The sequence below is a fragment of the Corythoichthys intestinalis genome, chromosome 4 (genome assembly GCF_030265065.1).
Source record: "Corythoichthys intestinalis isolate RoL2023-P3 chromosome 4, ASM3026506v1, whole genome shotgun sequence".
In the NCBI taxonomy this organism is placed as follows: Eukaryota; Metazoa; Chordata; class Actinopteri; order Syngnathiformes; family Syngnathidae; genus Corythoichthys; species Corythoichthys intestinalis.
In genome coordinates, this window is record NC_080398.1 from 9,517,788 (window position 1) to 9,540,494 (window position 22,707).

At 38.6% G+C, this 22,707-nt stretch overlaps 1 protein-coding gene across 2 annotated transcripts in view; it reads right to left on the reverse strand.

The window, feature by feature from the left end:
• Window positions 1-22,707, reverse strand: part of LOC130914519 (RNA-binding motif, single-stranded-interacting protein 3-like) — a 227,298-nt gene that overhangs the window by 149,292 nt on the left and 55,299 nt on the right. The window lies entirely within an intron of this gene.

Here is a 22,707-nt window from a genome sequence, read left to right on the forward strand (position 1 = left end):
CCTCTTTCCTTGACGCAAGTAATTAATTTAATATTGCTTACTTCCTCTAATAACCATGCCATACCAACCATTTAATAAGGGCGTATTCACCTGCCCTGTTTGGTCTGGACCAAACCAAAAAAAGTTGGAGGTGCGCACTTTTTGGGCTGGTATGAATGCAAACCAGAGAAATCACATACCTTTTGCACGTAACGTAATCCACGCAAACGCGGCTGCCGCTATAAAAGAATATTTTTATTTGGGACATACGTATGAAGTCATATTGGACATGCTCCATACGAACCACGACATCCAACTACATAAATAAAAATATTCTTTTATAGGGGCAGCCATGTTCACGTCTTTGGTAATGCTCCTTTTGAAATTCCGTGCAAGAAGCGGAGTAAATTACTAGTTCATCAGTACCTCCTCCAGTGGATTTGTCCAATCAGCGATGAGTCTATTCATTTATTTATTTATTTATTTATTTTTTAATTTGTACCTACCTTTTCAGGTTCCTTAATGTCATTTAATTTTTTAAATTTTTTTATTTGCTGTTGTGTTTTCGATTTGCAATTGTGTTTGGCACTTTACGGCCACCGTAAATATGTGATGACAATAACAACAATAAATTGAATCATAAAGGTCAAATTGTTACTGAAGACTCAATTCTCTGCATTGAGCTCCATGAAGTTGCTCACATGAAGAACTGTCTTTCTAAATGACATCATCATTGACTTCTCCACAGTAGCACAGCTGCAAGGCAACCTACCATTTCCTCAAGTGGTTGCCTTTCCCTAGATTGGTATGGATGGGCCCTTCAGATTGAGCCATTCAGCAATGATTTCAATTGTTTGAGGATACCTTTACACATGTTTGACTTTCATTCAATCAATTGAAAGAGTCATAAATTGTATCTTTTTGGATACATTTTCAAATACAATTCGAATTCAGTTTGTTTGGTAGTTTTCTACCATTGTTGACCAAGTGACCACATCAAGAGAAAACAAAATCAAGCCTGATAAAAACAATACCACAATACACATTATACACAAATACGGTCAACTAAAATGATGAGGGCGACCAAGATTTGGCATAATGTATCTCATAACCATGTTTCCATATATAATATTAGAGGGATGAAAAGAACACCAGACCAGTCTATGCAAAGCCCAAAACATTTATTTTGTTTGCTTTCGAATCCAAATTAAACCCATGACCGACGAACCTCTTTCAGCCAATTTGTTCAGCTGTCAGCGTCTGGCCGATAGGGAGCTGTGAATGTGTCAGAAACTGTGATAGGGAAATCCTTTGAAATGTTGATTCACACTCTTTCTACACTCTTCTGGCTTCACTCAATGTCAAATTCAACTCCAGTTCTGTTGTTCATTGTTGCTCAATTCCTTCGCTCTTTTCACCTCTATCTCTCCACTTTACGCAGAGCATCCTCCTTCACTCTCTGCCTCCTCTCTCTATCAGTCTTTTCGCTTGAAGGATTATTCTGCAGAACGAGCGTACAGACGGAAGGCTGCCTCTCAGCTGGTATTATTGACACTTGCTACAGTGAAGCAGCTCTCACAGTGGGAGTACAGGCTTTGAGGCGGTGACAGAAACTGCCACACAAAGCAAACAAAGCGTCACCAGGTTTTACGAGATTTCATGCCTGGTTGAAACTGAACGGCAGCACAACTGCAAAATTGATGCACAGCGTTGGCAATGTGCAGTTGGACTACCTGCTGAGCATAACTGTATAATTAAATATGAACGCCTCAGTGCAATAATGTTAAAAATATCAACAACAACAATAAATGTAATAAAGATTTGAATCTAATTAGTAATTACCACTTGCCACTGTGATATTGAAAAAAAATATATGATCGACGTAAGAAGTACAAGTACTCTGCTGGAAGCTGTTTTGTCATAGCAAGTGCACTTTGCCAAAGAACCATGAACAAATACAGTTTCACTATGACCTGCCGTTATTATTATTTTGTTTTTTTCTGAAAGGGAACACATAAAGTATTGTATGTTTCTCCTTCCTTCCTCCAGATGTATTCAATATCCATATGACCAAATAACATGTCTCATCAGATCACAGGATGATCCAAATGCAGGATCTTGCTTCAGATGCTCTCTAGTAAAGGTCAAGCAAGCTTTCAGATGTTTTTTTTTTTTTTTCTGAGCGGCAGAGTCTTCCGAGGTCCACGTTCTCCTCTGTGCAAGACCCATACGATGTTGAAAGGAAGAATCACTGCCAACTGTCATGCATGGCGGTGGACGCTTAAAGCTGTGGGAATGTTTTTCTTCCTGTGGCATAGTGAACCTCATCAGGTTCCAAGACATTATGAGAAAGGAGGTTTACATCAAGAACTCGGATGAAAACATGAGATAATCTGCTAGGAAACTTCAGCTTAGCCAAAACCGGATGGAACAACACAACAATAATGGTCCTAAACTTGCTGCAAAGGTAGTTAAGAAATAGTTCCAGGACAATGTCAACATCCTGGAATGGCCAAGTCAGAGTCCTGACCTGAATCCAACAGAGAACTTGTAGCAAGACAATTCAAGCTGACCCAGCTTAAGGCTTTCCTTCAAGGACAAATGGCCCGACATCCCACAGGAGACAGGCAAGAGGCTTGAGAATACAAACAAGTATCTTCTAGAACAGGGGTCGGCAACCTATGACACGCGTGTCAGCACTGGCACGCGAAGGGTTAACCAGTGACACGCGAGGGCATGGCAAAAAAAAAAAAAATGCGTGTTATGTTTATTGTCGGTTGTATCTTTATCAGTTGCTGAAGCGCCCCATCTTGTGGCCGTTTTATTTATTGGTTCTAAAACAGTAGAAGAAAAATGCAAATAGGAAGTTCTTCAAATGTGATTCAGTGTGTTACATGGCAGCTCGACTCTCAACACTTCAGTGGCATTTGTGTTCTTTAGAGCTACGTCTGTGAGTATTTTGTTGTCAAATTGAGAATTACACTCTTTATATTGTCTTTAGGTTGCATGTTTGAGGGAAATGTGTTTGATATTTCTAATTAAGAACTACTGAATACAGGCTAATTGTGTTTGCATATATGGATGGCATTTTTGTTATTTGCAGCATTGTTGCTGATTGCATGTATTTTTTCATTGTTTTAGTTTCACAAAAAAGAAAAGAGACACATAAAGGATTACTGAAAACATCCGGAGTGTGAACCTTTTCATGTTTAGCTGTTTGGATAGCGGAAGCGAGCCCATTTACAAATGCGCCTTTTTACCAGAAATTAAGGCATTTTCAGTTGCGCGCCCTGTTATTTAGGGGCTTTATGGGACCGTCCCTCTCACCCACTCTGCCTGTGGCGTTATATGCGAGCAATAATGGATTTTGAGCACACCTCCAGCTCCAATTTCTCGACTCCTGCGCTTGTCGGATTTTTTTCTCTGCGCATTTAATTCAGCCCACGCTACTAACATGTCACGAAGCCGACCAATCAGAGAGCTGGCGGAAGTACACTGTGTTACCAATTGCACTTTTTTGGTAATTGCAACTCTGCACCGTAGTGTGTAGTGGACAGGCGATTAACGTGGCTTGTTGTCGTCGATTCGCCCGGTGTTCTGCCAAAATATCCTACATCGGCGAAACGTCCTACATTAGTCGAATTTGACACCTAAAGTAGTACCGTGCGCTCTAAACTTGTTTTGTTTAGATGCATACAGGAATAACGTACTAAAAAAATGCCTGCAGAAAATACTTAAATGTAGTTATATCAAATAAGGACGGTTTAAATACGCTACATGACTAGTGGTCAATTGCTTCAAAGCTAACACAAAAAAACACAATGGTTAAAAGTACGAGAGGGTAATACATGCAAAAAGTATCTTTTAGGCAGTGAAAAGGTTCTAAATAACTAAATAAAAACAAAAATAGTGAGTACTCGCCGCTTCTAACCGATGTGCGCATGCGTGTGGATGCATGCGCAAGCGCCCTGAGCATTGTTTAGGACGTTTCGCCGCGTAGTAAGGAATGGCCGAACACCGGTGCTTACTTCAGAGAGGTGGTGATGTGTATAAAAACCCAGTGACACGTTGGATGGTATTTTGCTGGAGACTTTTATTAACAAAACTAAAACCAGCATGGGACACAGCCACTTTTCATGGCGCTCTTCGCACAACTCTCTCTCAACACCTTGCTCCCTGCCTCTCTTTTTCTTACGCTTACCTAGTAAGCTGGTCATACTGTAGGGGACAGCGGCCCCTTGGGGGTGCCGGTAACAACTGGTTGGCTGGTTACTTCCGCTTGCTCTGTGCATTATGCCTCGAGAGCGTTGTGCGTGTGTCGCACAACAAGTGTCAAACGCCACTACGAGACAAAACATGAAATTCATGGAAAACAGGGCCAGGGATCACATTAAGGTAGGCATATTTTGTATTTGTTATATAAAATCTAAAATTGTGCATAGAATTCACTGTTAGTGAAAAAGACAAAGTAGTCGCCTGTTCTGACTTTGAAGGTTAAAACAGCCCGCTCTGTACTGTGAGAGACCTGTACTGAGAATCACACTTTTTCCCCTTTTCTTGCTGGGTTGTGTGTGTGTGATATGTTTACATTAGATGATGCTCAAGTTTTGATATTTTCTACAATATACTTTTATTTTGTAGTTATTTGATAAAGAAGAATGGTAGTTGTAAGATTTCAACGTATGTTCATGTTGTTTTCTTTGGAGTAAAATTACAGCTCTGTTGGATATAAAAATTCGGATGTGCGTCATTAATCTTGGTGTGGCACACTGATTGACAAGAAAATTTGAAAGTGGCACGCCACACCAAAAAGGTTGCTGACCCCTGTTCTAGAAGCAGTCATAAAGAACAAAGGGTATGCTTTTAACTATTAGAGAAATACATTGGACTCAGTAAACCTAGGTTATGAATATTTTAAACATGGCATTTTTTAAATTACCGTATTGGCCCGAATATAAGACGGTGTTTTTTACATTGAAATAACACTGAAAAAGAGGGAGTTGTCATATATTCGGAGTCTAGACATTATACCCATTCACGACGCTAGATGGCGCCAGATATCATTGAAGCGATGTTCTGTCATGACAGATCTCAGCTACTCTTTTTAGTTTAACCAGTTTGCATTATTTTATTGGAATGTTTTTCCTTATTTGGATTTGTTTCCAGACTACAGTTACAGTTAGACTTCACTTTGATGGTTAATGCAGTTATTGCAATTTTGTTGTGTTATCACAATAGATTGGTTTATTTACATTTCAAAAACCAGAAGCCATTCATTTACTAATGTGATTGCACTTTAGTTTACATATTTAAATGTTCAGATATTAAGATTTGAATGAGGCAAAATAACATGCGTTTTCTCTCAAATATATTGTTATAATCATTTGTTTCAGATGTACTGTAATTATTTTCTGTATAAAAATTAATTTGGTGTTCAAAAAGTCTTTTTTTAAACTTGAGTCTTGAAAAAGAGGGGGTCGTCTTATAATCAGGGCCGTCTTATATTCGGGCTAATACGGTACATAAATAATAGAGGTGGGAATCTTTGGGCACCTAACGATTCGATTACGATTCAGAGGCTACAATTCGATTATAAATCGATTATTGATCCCCCCCCCCCCCCCAAGCTATTAGCAGCTTTTAGCTGCCAGAAATCTTGCTTGTTTTTAGTTGACCAAATACTTATTTTCCACTCTAATTTGGAAATAAATTCTTTAAAATCAAAAAATGTGATTTTCAGGTTTTTTTTCCACATTCTGTCTCTCATGGTTGAGGTTTACCCATGTTGACAATTACAGGCCTCATTAATCTTTTCAAGTAGGAGAACTTGCACAATTGGTGGTTGACTAAACACTTATTTGCCCCGCTGTATATGGTCACACTAAAGTCGATGGATACATTTTTAAGTACTTTCCATTAGAGGTGGGAATCTTTGGGCACCTAACGATTCGATTACGATTCAGAGACTCTGATTCAATTATAAATCGATTATTGATTTGTTTTTTGTTTTTTAATGTTTTGAACATTAGTTACAAAAATTCTACAAAAAGCCTCTCAGGCTTAAATAAACGACTATTTCAGTATCAAGTTAACAACTCAAAACAGTAAATAAAATACTCAAGTCCCCATTCTGTATCAGCAGCTTTAATCTACATTCAATTAATTTAATGTTGTGAATCAACTGTTGAAGTTTTTAAAATTACTCCCGTTATTCCATAATTTCCCTTCTGTCTACTTTCGACATGTGAAAGTTTTAAAACTGTTTTAAAGACAGATTCAAGTCAAGATTTTGCCGATTTAGGAGTATTTTTCATAAAAACTTAGGTTCGCTTGGAATGTTCGCTACAACAGCCTTCCAGGGAAGTCTACTACTTTAAGATGGCGGCTCTTTACTAACGCTGGCAAGTCGCTCATTTTGCATCTAGTTTTCTATACATGTACTGCTAACGCCGCCGGGTCTGTCATTTGTCATCTAGTTCTTTATACATGTGACATCTACCATACCATTATGCGGACGTAGTTTGTACCGGCTGTCGGCAGCAGTCAGGTATTATTGTTTTTTTTTATCTAGCGGCATGAGTTGAGCCAGAGCCGTGGGTTGAGCATTGTCATTACCCGGGTAATGACAAGCATGATGTTTACTCTCGGTCCATTCCTCACTGCGTCCCAAAGACTGCGCTGACTGTGTTTTGGTTTCGCTTTACTTGACATATTGCAATAATTGGAATTTGGATGTCTGTGAATCCTTCTCGAATCTTCCACGGCCGAATCGCAAATAATCTAAGAATCGGAAATTTCGCACACCTCTAATAAATAATATACCCCATAAATGATACAGTTCTAAAATAGTGTAATTTTAATCTTTCACTAGTCATAAGCCATAAACAAACTTGGCAAGGCAGTTATTCCATAAAAAAATAAAAAAAACATGAAAATAAGAAGATTATGAATAATTTGTTGTACAGCTAAATATACATACACACGTGTGCATGTGTTTATATCCATAAATGCAGACATACTGGGACTGAATGAGATTGGAAAAAACTGACATTGCGACTTTTTAGGGGTTTGCTATATAAATTGCAATAATAAAACTGGAAGAATTTGGATAGATACTTTGGTTGACTCACCATGACCTCATTGTATTCATATAATACCGTTTATTCCAGGCTATAGGGGTTACTTTGCTAATGATGAAGATTACTGTATATAAAAGACAGAGGTAGGTAGTATAGCATTACATTTACTCTGTTACAGTTTTGAGAAACTTTGAGAAAAATGTGCTTTTTACTTTTACTTGAGTAGATTAGTAATGAAGAAACACTTCTCTTACTCTGTTACTTTGGGCTACACTGGAGTTGTTCCATTTTTCCTCTTTATCCTACATATTGACTTTATTTTTATCAGCGATGCCAACAGTAGCTCCACCAGTTTCACCAGTGAGATGTCGCAACAATAATCACATGACTCCATTACACCAATCAGACTCAATCTTGCCGTTCTTCTATCATACAAAACTGTTCAATAACATTGTCTTTAAAGCACCGTAAAAAATTAAGTTTTTGCTGAATGTGCTGAGAAAGAAATGCCATATTTAAAAAGGATAATAATAAAGCAAACATAGTAAGCAGTTACTCACAATGCTACTCATTACTTAAGTATTCTTTTCAAAAAAATACTTTTTTTACTTGTACTTCAGTACATTTTTTGGATGATGACTACCTTTACTAAAGTAATATTATTTTGAAGTAATGTTACTCTTACTTGAGTACAATTTTTCAATACTCTACCCAGCTCTGATAAAAGGAAACCAGGAGGCCATGTCTCTGAGCTATATTGTGCAGGCTTTATATATACTGTGCACGTACACACAATATACCTTCCTGTTGAGTCAAGATTGGACCACTGCAGGGCTGCCAATGATAACTGTATTAAGCATAATGCCAAGTTCAAGTTGTATCCATGGTGCATGAAACATTGTTTTATGTAGCTGGCGATCGATGCTTTAGGCAGTTTACAGTACAGAAACCAGCAAAAAAAAAAAAAAAACTTAAGCAGCTTTTGGAATCCAGGTCTTCAGGCATAACATGCTTGCACTTTTCATGCACTCATCAAATATGAAATGGGCATGTTTTCCACAGTATTGTCATTTATTCCATGGCTCAAGCACAGCCTACAGCAGGTATATTACAGTGAAGGAAGGTTGAAAGTTTCAAAAAGGGACGGCCTGGAAGTTTAGTGAGATGAAGGGTGTAGAAAAGTAAATGACAATGTCCCAGGGAGAGGTGAATTTTGGGTTAAAGGTAAAGAAATGGGAAAGTGGAGATGGTGAATGATGGGGGAAGTTGACTGAAAAAGGACCGAGACGATGCCACCTACAGTATCAGGAAAGAAAGTAGAGACATTTTTAAGAGAGCTGTTCCAGCCGCTTCTGATGCTTCCTGAAACATAGATGGGAAAATTCAGGCTATTTTAGGGTCCGAAAGAGTTCCTCTCGTGCAATCGCAATGTGTAATAACAGGAGCAGGAGGTATCCGTCTTTATGTATGGCCAGCGTACTGTATACTGTAGTACAATCTTCATTCGAAGATGGTACAGACTGCTAAATGAATCCCACAGATTTAGCCATGGGTTTGTAAATACCTATGAAAAGAAAAATCATTTCTCTTCGGTTGGGAAGTTACACAAAATCCTCACTGTGTCAAATCTGGGGGATTCAAGTCATCACAGAAATGCCGAAAAAAAAAAAAAAATTGTTGAATGGCCAACATGGCTGTCTTCAGGTATCAATATCCAATTTAAAGCAGGTCTAGAGTAGGCAGATACAGGATAATAATAAGTTTACCATTGGCATTTGACAAACAAAGAGAGAGGGAAGAAATGACATCAGTTGGCCGTCTATTAAAATCAATCTTCACCGTGACTCATGCAACAACGTTATTTTCAGTAGTATCCACTATCAAATGGAGTCATATAGCATGCTTGAGAAAAAAAAAAATCACAGGATAATTACTGACAGTACTTAAGAATTTATACATCGACTTTAGTGTGACCATATACAGCGGGGCAAATAAGTATTTAGTCAACCAACAATTGTGTAAGTTCTCCTACTTGAAAAGATTAGTGAGGCCTGTAATTGTCAACATGGGTAAACATCAACCATGAGAGACAGAATGTGGGAAAAAAACTGAAAATCACATTGTTTGATTTTTTAAAGAATTTATTTCCAAATTAGAGTGGAAAATAAGTATTTGGTCACCCACAAACAAGATTTCTGGCTGTCAAAGAGGTCTAACTTCTTGTGGTCTAACGAGGCTCCACTCGTTACCTGTATTAATGGCACCTGTTTTAACTCATTATCGGTTCAAAAGACACCTGTCCACAATCTCAGTCAGTCACACTCCAAACTCGACTATGGCCAAGACCAAAGAATTGTCGAAGGACACCAGAGACAAAATTGCAGACCTGCACCAGGCTGGGAAGACAGAAATCAACTGTGGGAGCAATTATTAGAAAATGGAAGAAAGGAGAAAGAATACTGAATTGCATCCGAAGAAAACCATACCCACTGAGAAGCATGGGGGTGGAAACCTCATGCGTTGGGGCTGTTTTTCTGCAAAGGGACCAGGACGACTGATCTGTGTAAAGGAAAGAATGAATGGGGCCATGTATCGAGAGATTTTGAGTGAAAATCTCCTTCCATCAGCAAGGGCATTGAAGATGAGAAGTGGCTGGGTCTTTCAGCATGACAATGATCCCAAACACACAGCCAGGGCAACAAAGGAGTGGCTTCGTAAGAAACATTTCAAGGTCCTGGTGTGGCTTAGCCAGTCTCCAGATCTCAACCCAATAGAAAATCCAACCCTATAGAAAATCTGTGGAGGGAGTTGAAAGTCCGTGTCGCCCAACGACAGCACCAAAACATCACTTCTCTAGAGGAGATCTGCATGGGGGAATGGACCAAAATACCAGCAACAGTGTGTGAAAAGCTTGTGAGAGTTACAGAAAATGTTTGGCCTCCGTTATCGCCAACAAAGGGTACATAACAAAGTATCCAGATGAACTTTTGGTATTGACCAAATATTTATTTTCCACCATGATTTGCAAATAATTCTTTTAAAAATCAAACAATGTGATTTTCTGGGGTTTTTTCCACATTCTGTCTCTCATGGTTGAGTTTTACCCATGTTGACAATTACAGGCCTCTCTAATATTTTCAAGAGGGATAACTTGCACAATTAGTGGTTGACTAAATACTTATTTGCCCCACTGTACTATAAGAAACAATGTAGTTAAAAACATCATTGATAATTGTTATAACATACAATCCTTAATACGTTTTTGTTAAACTCGGGGAACATTAGATTTACATGGATTTGGAATGATGATAAGATCAGTACAAGTACCAAATTCAAAATATACATATACAGTGATTACATACTATATATACACACCGAATGTAGCATACAAGACTGAATCACAGTAAACGAAACTTCTACTTTGAAGTAAAGTTAGGATGGGATTTTTAATGTGACAGCTGATTTATCTCTTTTTAAATTACCATACTGCATAGTAGGCTATTCCATATCTCAGCCAACCCAAACAACCTTGCCAACTCAGTGTAATCTATGTTAATCATGGAGTTCAATTCACTAGCCTCTTTAGGGATAGTGTAAAAGTGTCATTGAGTACACTGATGAGATAAAATGTCCTAAATCAACAGGCAGTGTTCACATAAACTTCCTGATGTTAATTTTAGCCCGCTTGGAAAAACAATGTTCAAAGTTTTCCTGTTCATAGCACCTCTAAATTGTATTTAAGATGATATTTTTACACTATTGAAATACCAAATTACATTTCCTGGTAGAAAATGCTTGCTTGTTGCCCATTTCTTTGTGGTTGAACAGTTGTTCAGGCGCTGGTAAATGGTGCATCTACCTGGTTTCTGGAGCAACGGGGTTGCGCAGGTGGTTAAACGGTTGGTTTTCACAAATACACACACGATTCAAGCGTGTGTTTTCAGGATCAATAAATATTTTCACAAGTATTTTTGAGATCCACAGATGATGAATATATTTGTTGATCCACAAACCACGGATATATTTGTTGCTACACGCTCTATAGGTGAATGGGATATTTGATCATCCTTGCAATGTGAACATTAATCTGATGCATATAGGCCAAATATTATACAAAAATCCATTATTGATAATTTTAACTTTCAGTGTGTGCATATAAAATGATAAGATATAATATGATGTATTATTGCACATTTAGCAACACAACAAAAATACTGTATGCCAATGTACAGTACATTTTAGTTTGTGCAGTTAGAATATCCTCTTGAGAATATTCATTCCTCTCATTAACAATATTTTTTCTTTTTAACCCCATTTATGAAAACATGAACATAAAAAGTGATAATGGCCAAACAATAATCCCAGGCGGTGTTAGATTCCTTCAATTAATGTTACTATTTTACTTAGCAGAAATTTAGAAATATTGGAATGTACTGTATATAGAGTATGCATTTCAATTAAAATTCCACATTGCTACTTCATAATTACATTGACCTCTGGTAAGTAAGAGAAAAGAAACCATGCAAATGATGATGAGCAAATATCTTTTTATGATGCTTATTTAGGCAAATTCTATATATCTTGATTACAGGCCTTCCTTGCTCCTTCCTATAAATGTTACAGGTATGTACTGTACAGCTGGAGGTTTTATTGTTCCTCAAAATTGAAATTGAAGCAGTTAAATCTTGCAGCCTAGTCTACAATAACACACTTTTTTATGCTAATGTCTCCTGGAGCTACTACTGTATATTCTTAACCACCTACAGCTCATCATCCAGCCGCAGTTCCATCCCTTTTCATCCTTTTGTCCCTAGTTCCATATATAATCTCAGCTAGGCTTGCATTTACCTCAGTTTTTAATTGTGCTTGTCAAACACGCTGCCGTTAAACTTCTCTTCGTCCTCCCCCCCCACATCCAACTGTAACTGCTGTTATCATTTGCCTTTCCTGGTATTATCTATTCCTCTCTCCTCTCGTCTCTTCCTCTTGCTTGCATTCCTCCTATCGGCTGCCCTTCTTTGCTCCAACTCTGCACAGGAGATTAAAATATGAGGAAACAATCAAGGACTGCCTTATTAGCATATGAACAGGGGCCGACAGACAACTGCAGCCTCAACAACAGAGTGCTGTAAAATCCAATGCAGTTTTTTTTTTGTTAAATACCAGGATTGACTTTTTAACGTATTTTGTTGAATGAGGCAGAACAATCCTTTGCCAGGCCTTTCACACAGCCGAATTACCATCTGAATATAAGAGTGCATGAGAGACAGAATGCTTATATAGCGTAGGGTCAAAAAATGGAGACTATATAATGTGTGTGCATAAAGAATGTTTCTCCAAGGTAACAAGAAACAGACAAGATAGAAATAGCACGTTTTCAGATATTTCTGTGTTGGGTTTGACTTGATTGAGGAATAATGAGACATTATAATGGATAATATACATCTTTAGAAAAAATGGTTGTCACCATGAGCACCAGTCAAATTTGTTATTATAAATACCTCAACTCTTGAATGTTCGAATAATAAATCAATAATAAATGATAAACAGTAAAAAAAAAAAAAAAAAAAAAAAAAAAAAAGACTGAATCAGGGGTAGGAGCCAAAAAAGCTCGTCTTCTTCCCACCCCCTTTCGAGCTACATACATTTTCATGTCATTGGGAAATCAAGGTGCCAGAGTTTGGAGGAAGACTGGGGAGAAGGAAATGCCAAAATGCCTGAAGTCCAGTGTCAAGTACCCACAGTCAGTGATGGTCTGGGGTGCCATGTCAGCTGCTGGTGTCAGTCTACTGTGTTTTATCAAGGGCAGGGTCAATGCAGCTAGCTATCAGGAGATTTTGGAGCACTTCATGCTTCCATCTGCTGAAAAGCTTAATGGAGATGAAGATTTCATTTTTCAGCACGACCTGGCACCTACTCACAGTGCCAAAACCACTGGTAAATGGTTTACTGACCATGGCATTACTGTGCTCAATTGGCCTGCCAACTCTCCTGACCTGAACCCCATAGAGAATCTGTGGGATATTGTGAACAAAAGCTGAGGGGATCAAACAAAAGACTGAGTAACAACTTATTTGAGGAAGAGGAAACAGGAACACAGGGAGCATGGACGCAGACTGATGAGAATGACGCAATAAGAACTGACAGCAAATGGGGATCGTAAATACAGACATGGGTAACGAGACAATGAGACACAGGTGGGTGACACGAGAGGAAGCAGATCGGTAGATACACAAGGAGCAGGCCACAACAGGTGAAATCGATGGGAAATCACACGGACAAAACACACTAGGGCAGAAAGTCAACTCAAACTCAAAGTATGACACACTTGTACAAAATGTCAAGCAAGGATACGAAGCAACATATAACCTTCTATATCACCGGAATAACCTATTTGTCTAAACCCCCATAGGCACCCCCCCCCCCTTCACTTACTAAAGGTTTGCTCATGCAAACCGATATGAAAGTTGATGTACTAATTGTACCAACACGCTAAATAGCTGTGCAGTTAATTTTGTGCATTGTAGAAGGATTCAAGAGTATACAAATAATATACAAAAATTAATTAGACCTGAGACAAACACGTGTAAATAGCGCATCTAATTGGCAGTTGAAAACAGAGATACAATTTGGCGTCAGGAGAAAGTTTAAAAGTGCAACACTTGAAAAAAGCATTAATAATGAAATAAAATGAAATAAAATACATACAAATAAAACACAAGCATGCCATAAACCTGGATTTAAAATCATTCACACTTGAGCAGATGTGAAAGTGGGCCTGAACGGTCCAGAACGCCGTTCCAGTATAAGATTCGGGCCGGAGTGGTTGCGGAACGGTGCTTTGATCCCAAAAATATGACGGGAACTGTCAAAGCCCTATGTTGAAAAAAAAAAAAAAAAAAAAACAACTGCCAGGCTGACACGCACGCGTCTCATTTCCAAGAAGAAAACAATCTACCAAGGTCATATTTATATCAACAAGTGTTAACAACAGTGGTTGTGTGGCGACATCCGTTTACACCAATATTTTAGTCAAATTTTTCTTTTATCCCAGACAATAGTAGGTGATTTATATACCTGACATGTTTCGGCGAACACTTCAGCCTTCGTCCGAGGGTCACTGGTGTTGGTGTGACGCATCTTTATCAGCTGATGGATGAAGACGTGACTCGCCTGTCAATCTGACAGGTGAGTCACGCCCTTTGCTGACCATTCACTCTTCCAGGATGCTGGTCCAGGTCGTAGAGCGCATGTACGCCCCCTCGTCTCTGTTGATGGTCCTTGGGCCCCGCTTACGGATCTCAGTGGCCTTCCTGATCTAGCGCTGATGTTAGCTTTCTTCAGTGCGGATGACTCTGGGCTTTTCCCAGTCCATGATGTGGTTTTCCCTTTTGCAGTGATCGGTGATGGCTGATTTGTGATGTTCTTGTGCTTGTTCTTTTATTGCCCTTGTTTGTCTCATTGTTGTCTCCTTTTCACATTCCTTCTTGTGTTCTGTTTTTCTTGTAATAAAGCTCCTCCCTGTCTCCTCGATGTATGATTTATTACATGATTTGCATGGAATTTCATATATGGAGTTACGTTTGTTTTCTGGGTGGATTTTGTCCTTTGGATGGACCAATATCTGGCGGAGTGTTGTGTGTGGTTTGACCGGTGTGTTTATGTTGTATTTTTTTCATGACCTTTTGGATACCTTCCTTGACTCCCCTCACGTACGGCAACATCACCATATCTTTGTGTTCTTGTTTTGTTTGTTTTTTCTTTCCCCTCTGTGTTGTGTTGTTCTTGTTTTTGACCTGTACTGTCCTTTTGCTATTGCCAACTGTGGATACTGACACCTTTTTAGTGCCTGTTGTATATGGCGGAAAACACAGACAAGACTGAAAAAGCAGTTTCTACTCTTGCACTCCTCTTTAAAAGAAACTGCTGTATTTTAACACAAAACAACTGTTGTGTTTGATAGAACAATATCTCTGTATGCTGCCATAGTAGATTCAAGAGTCATTAAGCCCCCGAACAATTTTTAATTTGTCCGTTTTACCCTGAAAACCCCCGTTTACAGACGTCGCGCAACCGCTTTTGTTTCAACCCAGCCATGAAACGAAGGTAATTATTATTTATTATTCAAAATGGCTGTCATTTTTAGCTTAGAATCATTAATTGATTTCTAATATTTAGTTTAATAAAACGACTTTAAAAAAAAATAATTCACTCGCATATTTTAAACTTTTAAACAAGTTACGTCACAATGAAAAATTTGGCGTCTGTAAAAAAGTCAGGGATGTCTACCTCATAGCTATCGCTTAATTGTACTTTTTTTTGTTACTGTCATATTTTCCCCAATATGTTAGATCAGTGGTCTCAAACCGGTCCTCAAAGGGCCGCAGGGGGTACTGGATTTCATTCCAACCAAACGAGACAAATACCTTTTCACCAATCTGGTTTCTTACAAGTGTAATCAGTTGATTGCAATCAGGTGCTGCTTATGTTAGTAGAAACCTCATTGGTTGAACTGTTTGTGCTGGATCTGTTGGAACAAAAACCAGGACCCACTGCGGCCCTTTGTGGAGTCGGTTTGAGACCGCTGTGTTAGATGATAAATAATCGATCCAAAAAAAGAAAAATTGAAAAATAACATTCAAAAGGGTAACTATATGAAAAAGAAAATCTCAACCACTCCTTGTTGTCTGCGATTTCTGCATTGCGACCCTTGTTATATAAAATAAAAAAAAAATTAAATCTGGCTGTGGCCATTCACAGCTGTGTCTTCACACTCGGTGATACGTGCTACATGGAGATTTGGATCGAAACAAGGTAAGTACGCGATAATATCTCGTTAAAATTGTGGAGTCTTTAATTCTGCTCTCGCGTGCTCTCGCCTCCAGTTAGGGTTTTGCTGTTTAATTTTTTCTTTTTTTTCTTTTTTAAATGCCCTCCTGTTCAAAATAAATGTTTCTTCCTCCAGAAAATTGAGATTTTAAGCTTTCCAATGATGTATCACACATGCATATGGGACAGTTTTGAAATTTGGCCAAATTGGGGGTCTCAGAGCGGAACTTCAAGTCACCTGAGTGTTTTCCGCTATATGTTTTTCTTCCTGTGTTCTGTCATCCAGGTCCGTTATTATTGCCATATGTTCATGCAGTGTTCTGACTACTGACAGTTTGTGGATAGTGGGGTGTTCCAGGAGGACCATCAACAGGGACGAGGGGGCATACATGCTCTCTACGACCTGGACCAGCATCCTGGAAGAGTGAATGGTCAGCAGAAGGCGTGACTCGACTGTCTGTCTGACAGGTGAGTCATGCCTTCATCCATCAGCTGATAAAGACGTGTCACACCAACACCAGTGACCCTCTGACAAAGGCGGAAGTGTTTGCCAAAACATGTCAGGCAATTAAATCACCTACTATTATCTGGGATAAAAGAAACATTTGACTAATCTATAAGTGTAGGCAAAATGAACCCAATACAACTACACCAATATTTATTATTTATTTATTTATTCCAAGGACAGCACAACGCTGTCCCCAGCTGCTGCAGTTATCTGAGTCTGAAGAGTCGCGTCAATGTGCGCATCCGCGTACCAAAGCAAAACACCCTGGACACAGTTGTCCGTTCAATTGGCTGACATACTGACATGTGATCAGCAGACATAATTAGCTTTGACTGGTTCAAGCGCACATGTTTTCTGGAACAGCAAAAAAAAAAGAAAAAAAGAACAAGCTTGTTGAATTGATGTGATAAAAAAACAATGCAACAGAATTTATCAGATCTTTAAGAGAAAGGCAAGAGTTGAAGAGGCTTATTTATTTTATTTTATTTTATTTTATTTTATATGATTGGAAGGTTCAGAACATCTTCCCAGTCAATGTGCACTTTGGACTTATGTTTATTCATTTGTGTTAGGATACATTCCTAACATTTCCTAATAATTTAAAAAAGTCAATGTTTGCGTGATCTTGAAAATTCACTGTGCATTATGTACCGTAAGTCATTTGTACTTATTTTTATTGAATGTATGGTACTTAGCCTATATTTTTATTATTGAAAAAAAAACGACATTCTCTTTTATTTTAATGTACAGTACAGTCTACGTTCTTCAGTAATTAAAATTGAGGTTTCGCATTTAGACGTGAGGAAATGAGGGAAAATAAAAATTAGGAGATGAAGGTTGGGGTTACTGTTGTTTTTGTTAACTTTTATTTTGCAAATCATTGAATAAATACAATTTTGAATGAAAATGAGTTTTTTGTTGGGAAGTGTTAGAGAAATAACTGTGCCAAAAGCAGTTTTCTCTGCATTTCAGTGGTTTTAGGAGGTTTGACCACCCCCCAAAAAAAAAAAAAAAAAAAAAATTTAAAATCTTGCTTCGTGGTGACCTTCATGTCAGGGAGTTCCGGCAAGAAATTCTAGCCACTTTCACCCCTGCACTTGGGGCAAACTTTATTTCTGTTTCCAGTTTATTCAAAGTCTGTGAAGCCTAACAGCTAATAAATCATAAATAAATAATAATTAATCGGCCTCTATTTTGGACATTACTAAATCAGGCCCTACAAGTTTTAATATAATGATTTGTTCAAAATAGGCATCTCTACGTTTCATGGATTTTGTGAGACTTCCAACTAAAACAGCCAGTGGCCTACGGATCTCAACACACATACACACGTTATCAGTTATAATATTAAATTTATAGAAGCAAGACATATATAGGCAGCAAATAAACTTGCTGAATCAATTTACCCCATTAAGGCATGTGTGACAATTATGAAGAAGCGTAACAAATCCAAAGTCATGTAAATGAATTCTTTGTGAGGTAAATAAAACAGCTTTATGGAGTGGTGCAAGAGCACTCATTTATGTCATCACTCAATTAAATGGTCAGTATTAGTTGTCATATGGAACATGGACTTTTATCCTTTCGTGACAAGAAAAGGTCCCTCTCAAAAACAAGATCCTAAATCTGAGTCAGGGGGACTTTCTATTATTTCTCAAAAAAGACATGCGTTTTGCCAGCACTCTTTCTTTCTTCACTGCATTTGTGTCTAGATTTCTTATCCATACACCCCTTCAATCTTCATCTATTGGGAAACACATCTAACTGGAAACGAAAACCTTTCAGCCACAACTCTTGTAACACTAAACATGATTTTCAAACACATACTGTACATTACTTAAACACATATACTAGCCCTTCTAAAAAGTAGCATATTGTGATAAAGTTCATTATTTTCTGCCATTTACTGATAAACATTAGACTTTCATATATTTTAGATTCATTACACACAATTGAAATAGTTCAAGCCTTTAATTGTTGTAATATTGATGATTTTGGCAAAAAAGAAAAAAAAAAAAAAAAAAACCCTATCTCAAAAAATTAGCATATTTCATCTGACCAATACAAAAAAGTGTTTTTTAATACAAAAAAAAGTCAATCTTCAATTAATTATATCAGCTATGCACTCAATACTTGGTCGGTAATCCTTTTGCAGAAATGACTGTTTCAATGCAGTGTGGCACTGAGGCAATCAGCCTGTGGCACTGCTGAGGTGTTATTGAGGCCCAGGATGCTTCGATAGCGGCCTTAAACTCATCCACAGTGTTGGGTCTGGTGTCTCTCAACTTCCTCTTCACAATATCCCACAGATTCTCTATGGGGTTCAGGTCAGGAGAGTTGGCAGGCCAATTGAGCACAGTAATGCCATGGTCAGTAAACCTTTTACAAGTGGTTTTGGCACTGTGAGCAGGTGCTACGCAGTACTGAAAAATGAAATCTTCATCTCCATAAAGCTTTTCAGCAGACGGAAGCATGAAGTGCTCCAAAATCTCCTGATAGCTAGCTGCATTGACCCTGCCCTTGATAAAACCCAGTAGACTAACAACAGCAGCTGACATGGCACCCCAGACAATCACTAACTGTGGGTACTTGACAATGGACTTCAGGCATTTTGGCATTTCCTTCTCTCCAGTCTTCCTCCAAACTCTGGCACCTAGATTTCCGAATGACATGCAAAATTTGCTTTCATCTGAAAAAAGTACTTTGGACCACTGAGCAACAGTCCAGTGCTGCTTCTCTGTAGCCCAGGTCAGACGCTTCTGCTGCTGTTTCACACATGCCTGTGCACGGTGGCTCTGGATGTTTCTACTCCAGACTCAGTCCACTGTTTCTGCAGGTCCATTCCAGGTCTGGAATCGGCCCTTCTCCACAATCTTTCTCAGGGTGCGGTCACATCTTCAGGTTGTGCAGTGTTTTCTGCCACATTTTTTCCTTCCCACATACTTCCCATTGAAGTGCCTTGATACAGCACTCTGGGAACAGCCTATTCACTCAGAAATTTCTTTCTGTGTCTTAGCCTCTTGCTTGACGTTGTCAATGATGGCCTTGTGGACAGCAGTCAGGTCGGCAGTCTTGCCCATGATTGCAATTTTGAGTAATGAACCTGGCTGGGAGTTTTTAAAAGCCTCAGGAACATTTCGCAGGGGTTTTGAATTGATTCGATGATTCAGATGATTAGGTTAGTAGCTTCTTTTGAGCACCTGTTCATGATATGCTAATTTTTTTGGATAAGGATTTTTTGTTTTTTCTTGACATTTTTGCCAAAATCATTAATATTAAAACAATAAAAGGAACTACTTCAGCTGTGTGTAATGAATCTAATCTAAAATATATGAAAGTCTAATGTTTATCAGTACATAACAGAAAATAATGAACTTTATCACAATATGCTATTTTTTTGAGGACTAGTATGTGTTTAAGTAATGTACTCAATGTACATAATGTACAGTATACTGTACATTACTCAAAGTTTGGCAATACCAGGACTGATTTGGGAAAGCAATTAACTTATATAAATATGAAACTTAATTTAATATAGAAATACAAAATAATTTTACTGAAGAGAATAGACTGTAATCTGATTATTTGGTCTTTTGTATGTCAAGGTTTGAAAGATGACAGAGCCTTCTATCAGACTGTTTAAGATGTGAACCTCGCAATGGGCATGGACCAGGGCCACATATAGATTAACAATTATAATGGATTTCGTATAACCCCTGGCCTACTGATAGGTGATGTCAGTCTCATCAGGAGCTGTTGTGCCATGAAGATGACAATTTATAATAAATGTCAGTGGGAATCAAGATTGCTGTTGCAGAATGGCAGTGCATAGACAATAGGTACAGTGGGGCAAATAAGTATTTAGTCAACCACCAATTGTGCAAGTTCTCCTACTTGAAAAGATTAGAGAGGCCTGTAATTGTCAACATGGGTAAATCTCAACTATGAGAGACAGAATGTGGGAAAAAAACAGAAAATCACATTGTTTGATTTTTAAAGAATTTATTTCCATAATAGAGTGTAAAATAAGTATTTGGTCACCTACAAACACGCAAGATTTCTGGCTGTCAAAGAGGTCTAACTCCTTCTAACGAGGTGTAACGAGGCTCCACTCGTTACCTGTATTAATGGCACCTGTTTTAACTCATTATCGGTATAAAAGACACCTGTCCACAAGCTCCGTCAGTCACACTCCAAACTCCACTTTGGCCAAGACCAAAGAGCTGTCGAAGTACACCAGAGACAAAATTGTAGACCTGCACCAGGCTGGGAAGACTGACTCTGCAATAGGTAAAACGCAAGCTGTAAAGAAATCAACTGTGGGACCAATTATTAGGAAATGGAAGACATACAAGACCAGTGATAATCTCCCTTGATCTGGGGCTCCATGCAAGATCTCACCCCGTGGGGTCAAAATGATAAAAAGAACGGTGAGCAAAAATCCCAGAACCACACGGGGGGACCTAGTGAATGACCTACTGTGAGCTGGGACCACAGTAACAAAGGCTACTATCAGTAACACAATGCGCCGCCAGGGACTCAAATCCTGTATGGCCAGACGTGTCCCCCTGCTGAAGCCAGTACACGTCCAGGCCTGTCTGCGGTTCGCTAGAAAGCATTTGGATGATCCAGAAGAGGACTGGGAGAATGTGTTATGGTCAGATGAAACCAAAATAGGACTTTTTGGTAGAAACACAGGTTCTCGTGTTTGGAGGAGAAGAATAATTAATTGCATCCGAAGAGCACCATACCCACCGTGAAGCATGGGGGTGAAACATTATGCTTTAGGGCTGTTTTTCTGCAAAGGGACCAGGACGACTGATCTGTGTAAAGAAAAGTATGAATGGGGCCATTTCTGGCTGTGACTCAGTCAGTCTTTGCCTCTTTTTTTCCTTCAACCTCTATATCAAAACTTCCTTCCTCAACTTGTTGTTCACCTGAGAAAAAAACCACAACAAATGTTCACTTATTATCCATATTTGACAACTCTAAGACCTAATAATTTATAAATTAATTACATAAAATGTTATAGAACAATAATATTGTAACTGTGTTTAGAATTGTTGGATTTTATCTTTTTTACCTGAATATCCTTGCAAACGGTGTTATTCTTACCTATTGTGCTCTTCACCCAGCTGATGAGGGATCCACTGCCTTTAACAGCCTCATCCAGCTCCTTTATTTTTTTTTTCTTTAATCCCTTACTTTCTTTCCTTACGAGGCATGGCTACATAATAAAACATAAATCTTAAACTTAAAAAATTAGATTCCCGGTGGCTTTTATTTTATTTTTTTTATTGTTTCTTAATTTCTTTCTCTCTCAGTAATGTTGCGAAGAGAGATGGAAGACAGAACATTTAACATGAGTGACTCAAGGGAAAAATACAAAAATATATATTTTTTTAAATCATAAAATGCATAGAAAAGGAATTACCAAATTATCACATTAAGATTCATACAGACACCCAAACACCAGAATCACAGAAAAACGAAATAAAGGGATGAATTGCAAATTTTAATTATTAAAGTAGAAAATTATATAAGAGAAAATTAGGTATTATTAATTTATTTATTTTTTTAAAATCCCCACAATAAACCTGGTGTAAGAATTTTCACTATTTGCTCGAACACGGTTGATAAGGGTAACACCATTTGTTTCCAATAACCAGATGTCCTCGGACTCCTCACCCCACACCCAGGTCAATGAGGAACGGCGGGCAGGGGGTGGGGGGTGGCGTGGTTATGCGGCGGCTTAGCGGCACACAGACACAGACGGGTTTTTTTGTCTGTTTTTTTTTAAGATGTTTTCGGTGTTCAACTAAAGTACTCGGTGCCAGCACACACATACGCACCAGAAAAAAAAAAAAACAGTCAAAAGGGGCTAAGAGGCAGGTGCTCAAGCACCCTCCGCCCACACCCCTCTGCACGTGCCTGCCCGCTACTCTCGCACAATCTTGCAATCCTCGCATGAACCGATCGAGCCGCTTAACAGACGCTCTGCTCTTAAAACGTGTCCTGTGGAAATTGGGGGCCACCGTCAGTGGTGCGTTGACGACCCGGCATCGCTGACGCGCCACAGACGTGCCTGGTGTATTACCGGGGTAATGTTTGCATTAGCCCTTATTAGGGCCATATATTAAGATGGTTACGACACTCCCATAGGGATCCATTATACGATTTTACTTCCGGGTTATGAAACCTCGGGTACTTCCAAACATGGCATCGACGAGGGCTGACCGCATTCATATGAATGGCTGGCTGTAAAGTATATTTGGAGGCAAGTTGATGAAAGAACCGATCCCTTTTGAATTT